This window comes from Ornithorhynchus anatinus, chromosome 1, assembly GCF_004115215.2.
Source record: "Ornithorhynchus anatinus isolate Pmale09 chromosome 1, mOrnAna1.pri.v4, whole genome shotgun sequence".
Classification (NCBI taxonomy): domain Eukaryota; kingdom Metazoa; phylum Chordata; class Mammalia; order Monotremata; family Ornithorhynchidae; genus Ornithorhynchus; species Ornithorhynchus anatinus.
In genome coordinates, this window is record NC_041728.1 from 77,095,842 (window position 1) to 77,105,243 (window position 9,402).

A 9,402-nucleotide genomic window follows, 5' to 3' on the forward strand; every position below is an offset into this window, starting at 1 on the left:
GGAAAGCTCAATTGTTTCTCCTACTTAAATTTATCATTGGTTTAAATAGATTAGCCTAATTTAGTGCTTTGCCTATATTGCAACTCTTACTGAATACTCTTTATTTTAGTGGTTGTTCCCCCCGCTGGACTGTATGCTTCTTGAGAAGTAATGTAGCTTTGTCAAAAGAACACTGATCTAGCAGTCAGAAGACCTGGATTCTAAAATTGGTTCTGCCACTTGCCAGCTATAGGACCCTGGGCAAGTCACCTAAACTTCTCTGTGCCTCAGTTCCCTCATCTGTAAAATGGGGGTTAAATATCTGTTCTCTCTCCTACTTAATTAGACCGGGAGCCCCACACAGGACAGAGACTATTTATGACCTGATAGTTATCAGGAGATGGACTGGGGTCTACTAACTTTAATAATAATAATAATAATAATAGTAGTATTTGTTTAGCGCTTACAATGTGCCAGGCACTGTACTAAGCACTAGGGTGGATACAAGCAAATTGAGTTGCACATAGTCCCTGTCCCACTTGGGGCTCACAGTCTCGCTCCCCATTTTACAGAGGAGGTAACTGAGGCCCAGAGAAATTAAGTGACTTACCCAAGGTCACACAGCACACAAGCGGTGGAGTCAGGATTAGAACCCATGACCTTCTGACCCCCAGGCCCATGCTCTATCCACTATGCCGTGCTGCTTCTCACCATGCTGCTTTATTGTACTCTGCCAAGCACTCAGTACAATTGATCTACAGAGAACAAGCATTCAGTAAATACTACTTCTTTTACTATATTTGCCAAAATAATTATTTGAGAATACCAATTAGATTTTGAGTTTTGTCAGTGCTCGCTGCCTCTTCTTTCCCCCAACTCAGTCCTTACTCCACTCTGCTGGCCCAATCATTTTTCTAAAAAAGTTCACTTCATGTCTCTCCATTCCTTAAAAATCTCCAATGATTGCCCATCCAACTGAGCATCAAGCAGAAACTCCTTACCATCAATCAGCTCTCCCCCTTCTCCCTTAGCTCACTACTTTCCTACTACAACCCAGGTCACACTTTTCACTATTCTCACGCCAACCTGCTCACTGTAACTTGATCTTGTCTCTCTCTCTCTCTCTCTCATCACCAACCCCGGCTCATGTCCTCCTTCTGACCTGGAACCCACCTTCAAAGCCTTATTAAAATCCCATCTCCTCAAGAGGCCTTCCCCAACTAAGCCCTAATTTCCCCTTCTCCCTCTGCCTGCTCAGCTGTCCTTCCACTTGGATCTGTATGCTTTAAGCACTTGATGCTCTCCCCACTCTGAGCCCCACAGCACTTATGTGCATATCCATAATTCACTTAAAAGCCTGTCCCCCTCTAGACTGTAAGCTCCTTGTGGGCAGGGAACAAGTCTACAACTCTGTTGTGTTGTACTCTCCCAATCGCTTCGTAGAGTGCTCTGCACACAGTAAGTGCTCAATAAATACCCTTGATTAATTGATCGATTAGTGTTTAGCACAGCACTTGGCTGATAAGTGGTAGGAATTTTAAAACTACCCAAGTTATTATTATTATGCGGAGATAAAAGGGAGGCTGGATAGGCATGGGAGGGGAGGTGTGTGGATGTGAAAAGGAGTACTTTATGTGAAACCATGGGAGAGTTTCTAAAAGAAGTTGAAAGCCCCTGCAATTCAGATAGTGCCTAGTTGACTTTTCTATAGCCATCTGTTCAACAGGAGTTGGGCTAGAGTCTCGCCAGTAATGGAAAAACAGTGAGAAAGCTGACTGCGGAAACTGCTGGGGTAGCTCTCTCTACATTGTGTAGGCATTGTCAGTGACAGAAAATGTAAAGTTAACAGAATTCTGTTATTTTCCAGCGGGTGGGGAGAAATCCCACAGTCTGTTCTGTGTGACTCTTCAGATGGCCAAAGAATGATTGCTACCAACTAAAAATTCTCCACTTAACACTTGCAAGAAAGTTCAGCTTACACGTCTGCAGTACAGTGAAAGTTACGAGAGGATGAAGGGTTTCTAAAGAAGCCTAGGAACACCCCACCCAGAAATTTTGGGGAATTGAATTGCTAAGAACTGTGTTCTGCTAGGGTCTAGAATGAAAGCATTTCTCAGAACACGTTTTTAGAGCTTCTTCTAATTTTCTTTTCAACTTCCAGCTTATCCCTTATAAACATAACGCTGGCAATGGCCGCGGGTGTTTCTGGCAGGGTGCCCTCCAGTTCCAGTACAAATACCCTAGCTGAAAATGGGCTTACCAGTCTATGGTAATCGGTTCTATCTTATGACTTAGTTTTTGGCCAGAAACAATGGTCCACATTCTGCTGGGGAAAGAACCTACAATCTGAGGCCCTTAGGTCAGCTTGGTAATAATTCTTTCAGACTATTAAAATTCCAGTGAATTCACCGAAAAGCTCTGAGTCGAACTACAGTGGCCTAAAATGGTAACTAAACTACCACGGATTCCGTTTCTCCCCCAACAGTATGGTCAGCAATTATTTCTGCTATCTTTTGATGGATGTTTTAATTGTTGCTTTAGGATGTTAGTGAAAATGACAATTATGCACTTTAAACAGCCTTTATCTTTTTGAAGTTCTCCTGCTACACATGAAAACAGATCTTGCTTGCAGAGCTGAGCAGTTTCACCAAGGTAAAATGTCATTTCTGTTTCACTAGAACAAACTACAAGGATTTGGTTGACTGTAACACACACAGCATCCTTTGGCTTGACCATGTTCAGTGTCAGAAGGTCGGATGTCAGGAATTTTCCAACTAAATCGACCTACATCTACTACTGAGTACCTGTTCAAGAAAGAGCATAGCACTTTCACAGCCAAGAGAAATCAGTTTCAATATGTAAAGGTAAAAAGTTCAAAAAAAACCCCACAAAACACATTTAGTTTTACCTAATAGACCAGAGAGGAGGAGGCTGCATGGTGTAATACATGGATGAGGTCATCACTTGGATTGAACTCTTATAACAGAGGCAAATAAACATCAGCATTCCTTGGAATATAAAACCATCCAGGGAAAATTGGTTTGGGGATTTTTGAAGTAAATGGTGTGGCAAGAGTTCTTTCATGAATAGAACTATTGATTTGACCTAATACAATGATGACATGAATGAGAGGGGTCGGGTGGAAGAATGCACAGAAGTGAGAAATTGAACAGAATAAATGCTACATAGGAATATCTTAAAAACAGTTATATGGTATAGGGAAAAAAAGGCGGTACCCTCGGGGCTTAAAAATAGCAACAACAACAAAAATTTATTCCTAATACATTGGGGAAATTGTTCAAGAACATTCCGTCTTACATAAGGATTGCCCAGTAATGCTGCTTAGGTCAGTGTCTGTCTGGATTATCCACCGCCTAAATGCAAGCCATGTAAATTAAGGCTGTCAAGTGGCAGCTTTCTGCCCCACGCTCAGCCAGTTTTAAAAAAGTATTTTTCCACAGTTCAATTAGAGGGGTTTTTCATTTTCTGCCTTGTTCCTGGCCAGAACCGATGCTCCCTCTTTCACCTATTTCTGCCCCATTTCGGTCTCTGGCATTACTCCCAACATGTTTTTAAACAGAAATGGTATTGCAGGGAATACAAGCTCCTCCCTCCCCCGACCGAGCTGGGTTGCCAACTGCCCCGTCAAGGGGGAAAGAAACTGTTGGGTTTTTATGTTTATCAAAAGTTCTTTCAGAGTAAGCCCTTGAGGGGACCAACCTGTTTGTCACATTTTGAGAAAGGCCGTTCTGACGCAAGAACCTACAATAATAAAGCTTGCTTCCTTGGGGGTTTGTGCCCAAATAGAGGTTTCCTTGTCTATACAATGTTTCAGGAAAATTTTCTTTGGTCACCACCACTTCTCTTCTGTGAGCCTTAACTCTTCTTAATCCAGGCCTGCACAGAGAAAGCACTTTCTCTTTTGAGACAGGTGTCTCTGGTGACTTCGTCCTCTGCAAGATCCCTACCTCTTGGCCTTCTCCCCTGCAAGCACTACGTTGGTCCGGCCAGAACTGGTACAATCTCTGCGCCTCTGCAGAATAGCTCTTTTTCAGAACATCTGTTTTAATTCAAAACCTTCTCACGCATCTCCTGCCCAACGAACCTCTCTTCTGCCTGTTTACTCCCATTTCCAGCTTGGGCAAGTGACATAAAGTGATATTACCACGTTAGTACAATCAATCACTCATCCTATCCCGACTGGATTACTGCATCAGCATCCTTGCTGACCTCCCAACCTCCTCACCATTGGCTTCTGAGCTCTCCATCACCTTGCCCCTTCTTACCTCACCTTCCCTTCTCTCCTTCTACATCCTAGCCCGCACGTTCCGCTCATCTGGTGTTAACCTTCTCACTGTGCCTGGTTCTCGCCTGTCCCGCCAACTCCTGGCCCACGTCCTACCTCTGGCCTGGAATGCCCTCCCTCCTCAAATCCAGCAAAAAATCACACTTGCCCCCTTCAAAGCCCTACTGAAGGCTCACCTCCTCCAGGAGGCCTTCCCAGATTAAGCTCCCCTTTTCCTCCACCCCCCTCCATTGCTCTGACTCGCTCCCGTTGCTCTACTCCTTCCCCCCCACCCCACAGCACTTGTATATATTTGTACATATAATTCTATTTATTTATATTAATGATGAGTATACATCTATAATTGTATTTATTTATATTGATGCTATTGATTCCTGTTTACTTGTTTTGATGCCCGTCTCCCCCATTCTAGACGGTGAGCCCGTTGTGGGCAGGGATTGTCTCTATTTGTTGCTGAATTGTACTTTCCAAGGGCTTAGTACAGTGCTCTGCACACAGTAAGCGCGCAATAAATGCGATCGAATGAATTGAAGGAATGAAAGTGTCGTGAGGTCTTAGTTCACACCTCTCGACAGATGTGTAAAATCAGCCTAAATTCTTGAGTATAACGTTCATGGGACCCTGGGAGGTAGATGAGGACTATTATTCCTGGGGGAAAAGTTACTGCTACCAAATGGGAATGTCCCTATGTATCTGTGCATATCACACCCCGATGGCTACAGATCAAAATGTGAGAGGAGAGGTGAAGAGAAAGCAAGACCGAGCTTCAGTCAGCCAAACTTCCCCATAAAAGCTGGACTAAAAGTCCATTTCTACAACTTTTCGTCATAGGTGTCGGCTCCTAAAACCGACTTCTTGAGTCACTTCTAAAAATATACGAATGAAGCCTAGCGTGCGCTTCCTCTCTGTGAACTCAGTTATTGACCTTTCCTTTGCGCTAATCCACCAGACTTTCCCTGCGACTTTCAGCCACAGTAGTCGTGATGGTCAGAAACCCGGCAAGAAGTGGAGCAGCAGCAGCAGCAGAAGGTATAAAGGAAAAAGGAGAGAGTACTATCATTGCTGCTGCTGCTGCTGCTGCTGTTGCTCCAGAGATCTCATTTCCACCAACTCCGTGCTGAGCCACTGCAGTGGAAATTTAGGAAGCCGGGAGTTGGGAGCGGAGGCTGCTGAAATTTCTCTTTTTACCTTCAGCGGCCGCTGCTGCTGTTCCGAAACGTGCTAGGACTTTTACGTTCCATAGTCTGCGGGTGACTGACTGACTGACTGAGTGAATGTGTCTGTCCACGAGGGCAGTGATTGAGTGTGTGTGTTTCTGATCGGTGGGGGGTATGGGACTGAGTGGCTAATACCTCAGTTTGTTACCCGTGTGGTTGAGTAAGTAGTGTGGGAGCCTGTCTCCTGTTTCTGTTTCCCTCTAATTCTCCCAAACTCAGTCAATCCATGGTATTTATTGAGCGCTCGCTGTGTGCAGAACATTGTACTAAGCGCTTGGGAGAGTACAATACAACCTAGTTAGCAAACACATGTCCTAGCCAGGTAAAGCATTCTTTTTAGTGCATTCTAGTCAGTAAAGACTCATTCCAGTTGGCAGGAACATCGCTTCTCTCCTTCTACAACCCGGACCGCAAACTTGGCTCCTCTAGGTCTCACCTTCTCCCCGTGCCTCCATGTCGCCTGTCTCGCTGCCAACCCCTGGGCCCACCTCCTACCTGGAACGCCCTCCCTCCTCAGATCGGACAATTACTCTCCCCACCTTCAGTGCTTTTTCCAAAGGCACACCTCTCCAAGAAGTCTTCCCAGACTAAGTCCCACTTTTCCTCATCTCCCAGACCGTTCCGTGTCACCCTTTGCCCTCCCTGGCACCCCCTCCTTCCCCTCCCCAGACCCAAAGCAGTGATGTACATATCTTCTGTAATTTTATTTTCATGTGTATTGCTGTCTGTCTCCCCCTCTCTAGACTGTGAGCGCCTTGTGGACAGGGAGTGTCACTGTTGGTTTACTTTTGTATTGTACTTTCCCAAGCGCTTAGTGCAATGCTCTGCACACAGTAAGCACTTAAAAAATGATGGCATGATTGAATGAAGCTGCAATTCCGGGGTGTCCCTGTGGGGAAAGGATGACTGAAATGACTGATTTGTTCAAAACAAATAACCCTGAGGCACAGTCGCATGGCTGGCTTTTCCGACTTGTCCCATGAAACCTACAACATAAATCTAACATTGCTCCAATGCCTGCAAGATAGTTTTGTCTCTCCTGCATCCCCTGGATTATTTCTTCTAGAGGAGAGTTCTCTTAATTTTGAAATTTGGGCGCCCATAGCCTCACTTGGGCACTGCAGGAAAATTTAGAACCAAGTCACTACCCTCAAGTTATGGTCTTAACTCCAAAATGACCCCCTAGCTACATACAAAGAGAAAACATCGATGGCGAGGGTGTCTGACATGTGGCCCAAGGGCCAGATTTGGCTCACTTGACCGTGGATCCAGCCGGCTTGAGAGCTTTAGCTTTTTTTTTTTTTTTAACCAAATTAGCTAGCACATACAAAGTAATTGGGCCGGTAGGGCCCCGTCATAATTGAGGTGTGACCTGACCACTTGACCCTACAGGTCTCAATGCCACAGTGTAGCGGGCTCGTAACTCTCCACATCTGTACTAATAAAGTTGACTAAACTGCTTTTTAAACTTTTTATTAGTGATTTTTAAAAATCCAGATTTTTGACTGGCTCACAGCTGTCGTTCCCAATGAAAAATTCAAGGGGTAGACAGACATATGGATTTCCGATCGGGTGCCCCACAGCTGGCTGAACCCGATCTAAGGCACGGGATGTTCCTTTAACACGACGACCCCTCAGACCTGTTTGATCATTTAAAAATAATTGAAGGGGATCTCTTTGGAAGCAAACCAAAAGCTTCCACACCCAAATCCAATTCCCAAGGTACGTTCTGGTGAACAAGTGAAGCCCTCTCCTTCTCACCCTGCTGTAAACTGCAAGGAGGATCATAAATGGAAATGCCAACCCCAACCCCTATCTAATGCCGGGAGGCCGTTGCAGCATTCTGACACCGAACACCGTTCCTTGTATGGGGGGGGGGGGGGGGGAAGAGTCAACAAAAGGCTGTGGCGTTGGAAGTAAACTGCACTGTCCAAAGCACGTAAAAAGGACGCTGCTTCGTTCTTCCCCGACTCCTTCGCTCTTTGCCCGAGCCGAGGCCAAGCGTCCACTCCCCTGGGGACTGGGCAGGCCTCGAGTTCCGAGGCTCCTGCCGCACGAGCATTGGAAAGGAACCAAAAGAAAGCTCTGGCTGTACTGTAAATATTTTGGACTGGGGCTACCTTTCATTAATTTTGGCAGGGCACACGGGGGGCAGTACTCAGAGATCCCTGAGCTCTGTAAAAACGGCGGGGCGGCGGTTCCCCTTAATAATAATAATAATAATAATGGTGGTATTTATTAATCGCTTACTGTGTGCAAAGCACTGTTCTAAGTGCTGGGGGGACTATAAGGCGATCGGGTTGCCCCACCTGGGGCTCACAGAAATAGCACGGGCTTGGAAATCAGAGGTCACGGGTTTGAATGCCGGCGCTGCCACTTTTCATTCAATAGTATTTATTGAGCGCTTACTATGGGCAGAGCAGCTGTGTGTCTGTGGGCAAGGTACTTCACTTCTCTGGGCCTCAATGACCTCATCTGTAAAATGGGGATGAAGGCTGTGAGCCTCATGTGGGACCACCTGTTTACCCTGTATCTCCCCCAGCGCTTAGAACAGTGCTCTGCACAGAGTAAGCGCTAAACAAATACCAACATCATTATTAATCCCCATTTTACAGATGAGGTCACTGAGGCACCGAGAAGTGAAGCGCCTTGCCCCAAGTCACACAGCTGGCAAGCGGCGGAGCAGGGATTTGAACCTACGACCTCTGACTCCCCAGCCCGGGCTCGAAAAGTTGGTTTAGAACCGGTGACCTCTGAGTCCCAACCCCGTGCTCTTTCCACTGAGCCACGCTGTCCGTTCCAAGTGCTCAGTACGCAGCGTGGCTCAGTGGAAAGAGCCCGGGCTTGGGAGTCAGAGGTCATGGGTTCAAATCCCGCCTCTGTCACTTGGCAGCTGTGTGACTGTGGGCAAGTCACTTCACTTGTTATATAAATAAGAATGGGGATGCACCTGGTAGCTGACCAGTGACTCTGAATTGCTTCTGGGGTTGGGGCTATTCCACGGTCACTGGAAGAAATGAGCCACAAGTAAATGAAAATGATCCTCGTCTTAAGTGACAAGAGAACAGATGAAACACTCTGGGCCTCAGTTCCCTCATCTGGAAAATGGGGATGAAGACGGTGAGCCCCACGTGGGACCACCTGATGACCCTGTAGTAATACTAATAATGTTGGCATCTGTTAAGCGCTTACTCTGTGCAGAGCACTGTTCTAAGCGCTGGGGTAGATACTGGGTAATCAGGTGGTCCCACGTGAGGCTCACAGTTAATCCCCATTTTCCAGATGAGGTAACTGAGGCCCAGAGCAGTGACGTGACTTGCCCAAGGTCCCACAGCAACCAAGTGGCAGAGCTGGGATTCGAACCCGTGACCTCTGACTCCCCAGCCCGTGCTCTTTCCACTGAGCCACGCTGCTTCATAATGATGGCATCTGTGAAGCGCTTACTCTGTGCAGAGCACTGTTCTAAGCGCTGGGGGAGAGACAGGGGAATCAGGTGGTTCCGTTTGAAGCTCACAGTCTTCATCCCCATTTTCCAGATGAGGTCACTGAGGCCCAGAGAAGTGAAGTGACTTGCCTGCCCACAGCCACACAAGTGGCAGAGGTGGGATTCGAACCCATGACCTCCGACTCCCAAGCCAGGGCTCTTTCCACTGAGCCATGCTGCTTCATAATGGTGGCATCTGTGAAGCGCTTACTCTGTGCAGAGCACTGTTCTAAGCGCTGGGGGAGAGACGGGGAATCAGGTGGTTCCGTTTGAAGCTCACAGTCTTCATCCCCATTTTCCAGATGAGGTCACTGAGGCCCAGAGAAGTGAAGTGACTTGCCTGCCCACAGCCACACAAGTGGCAGAGCTGGGATTCGAACCCATGACCTCCGACTCCCAAGCCGGGGTTCTTTCCA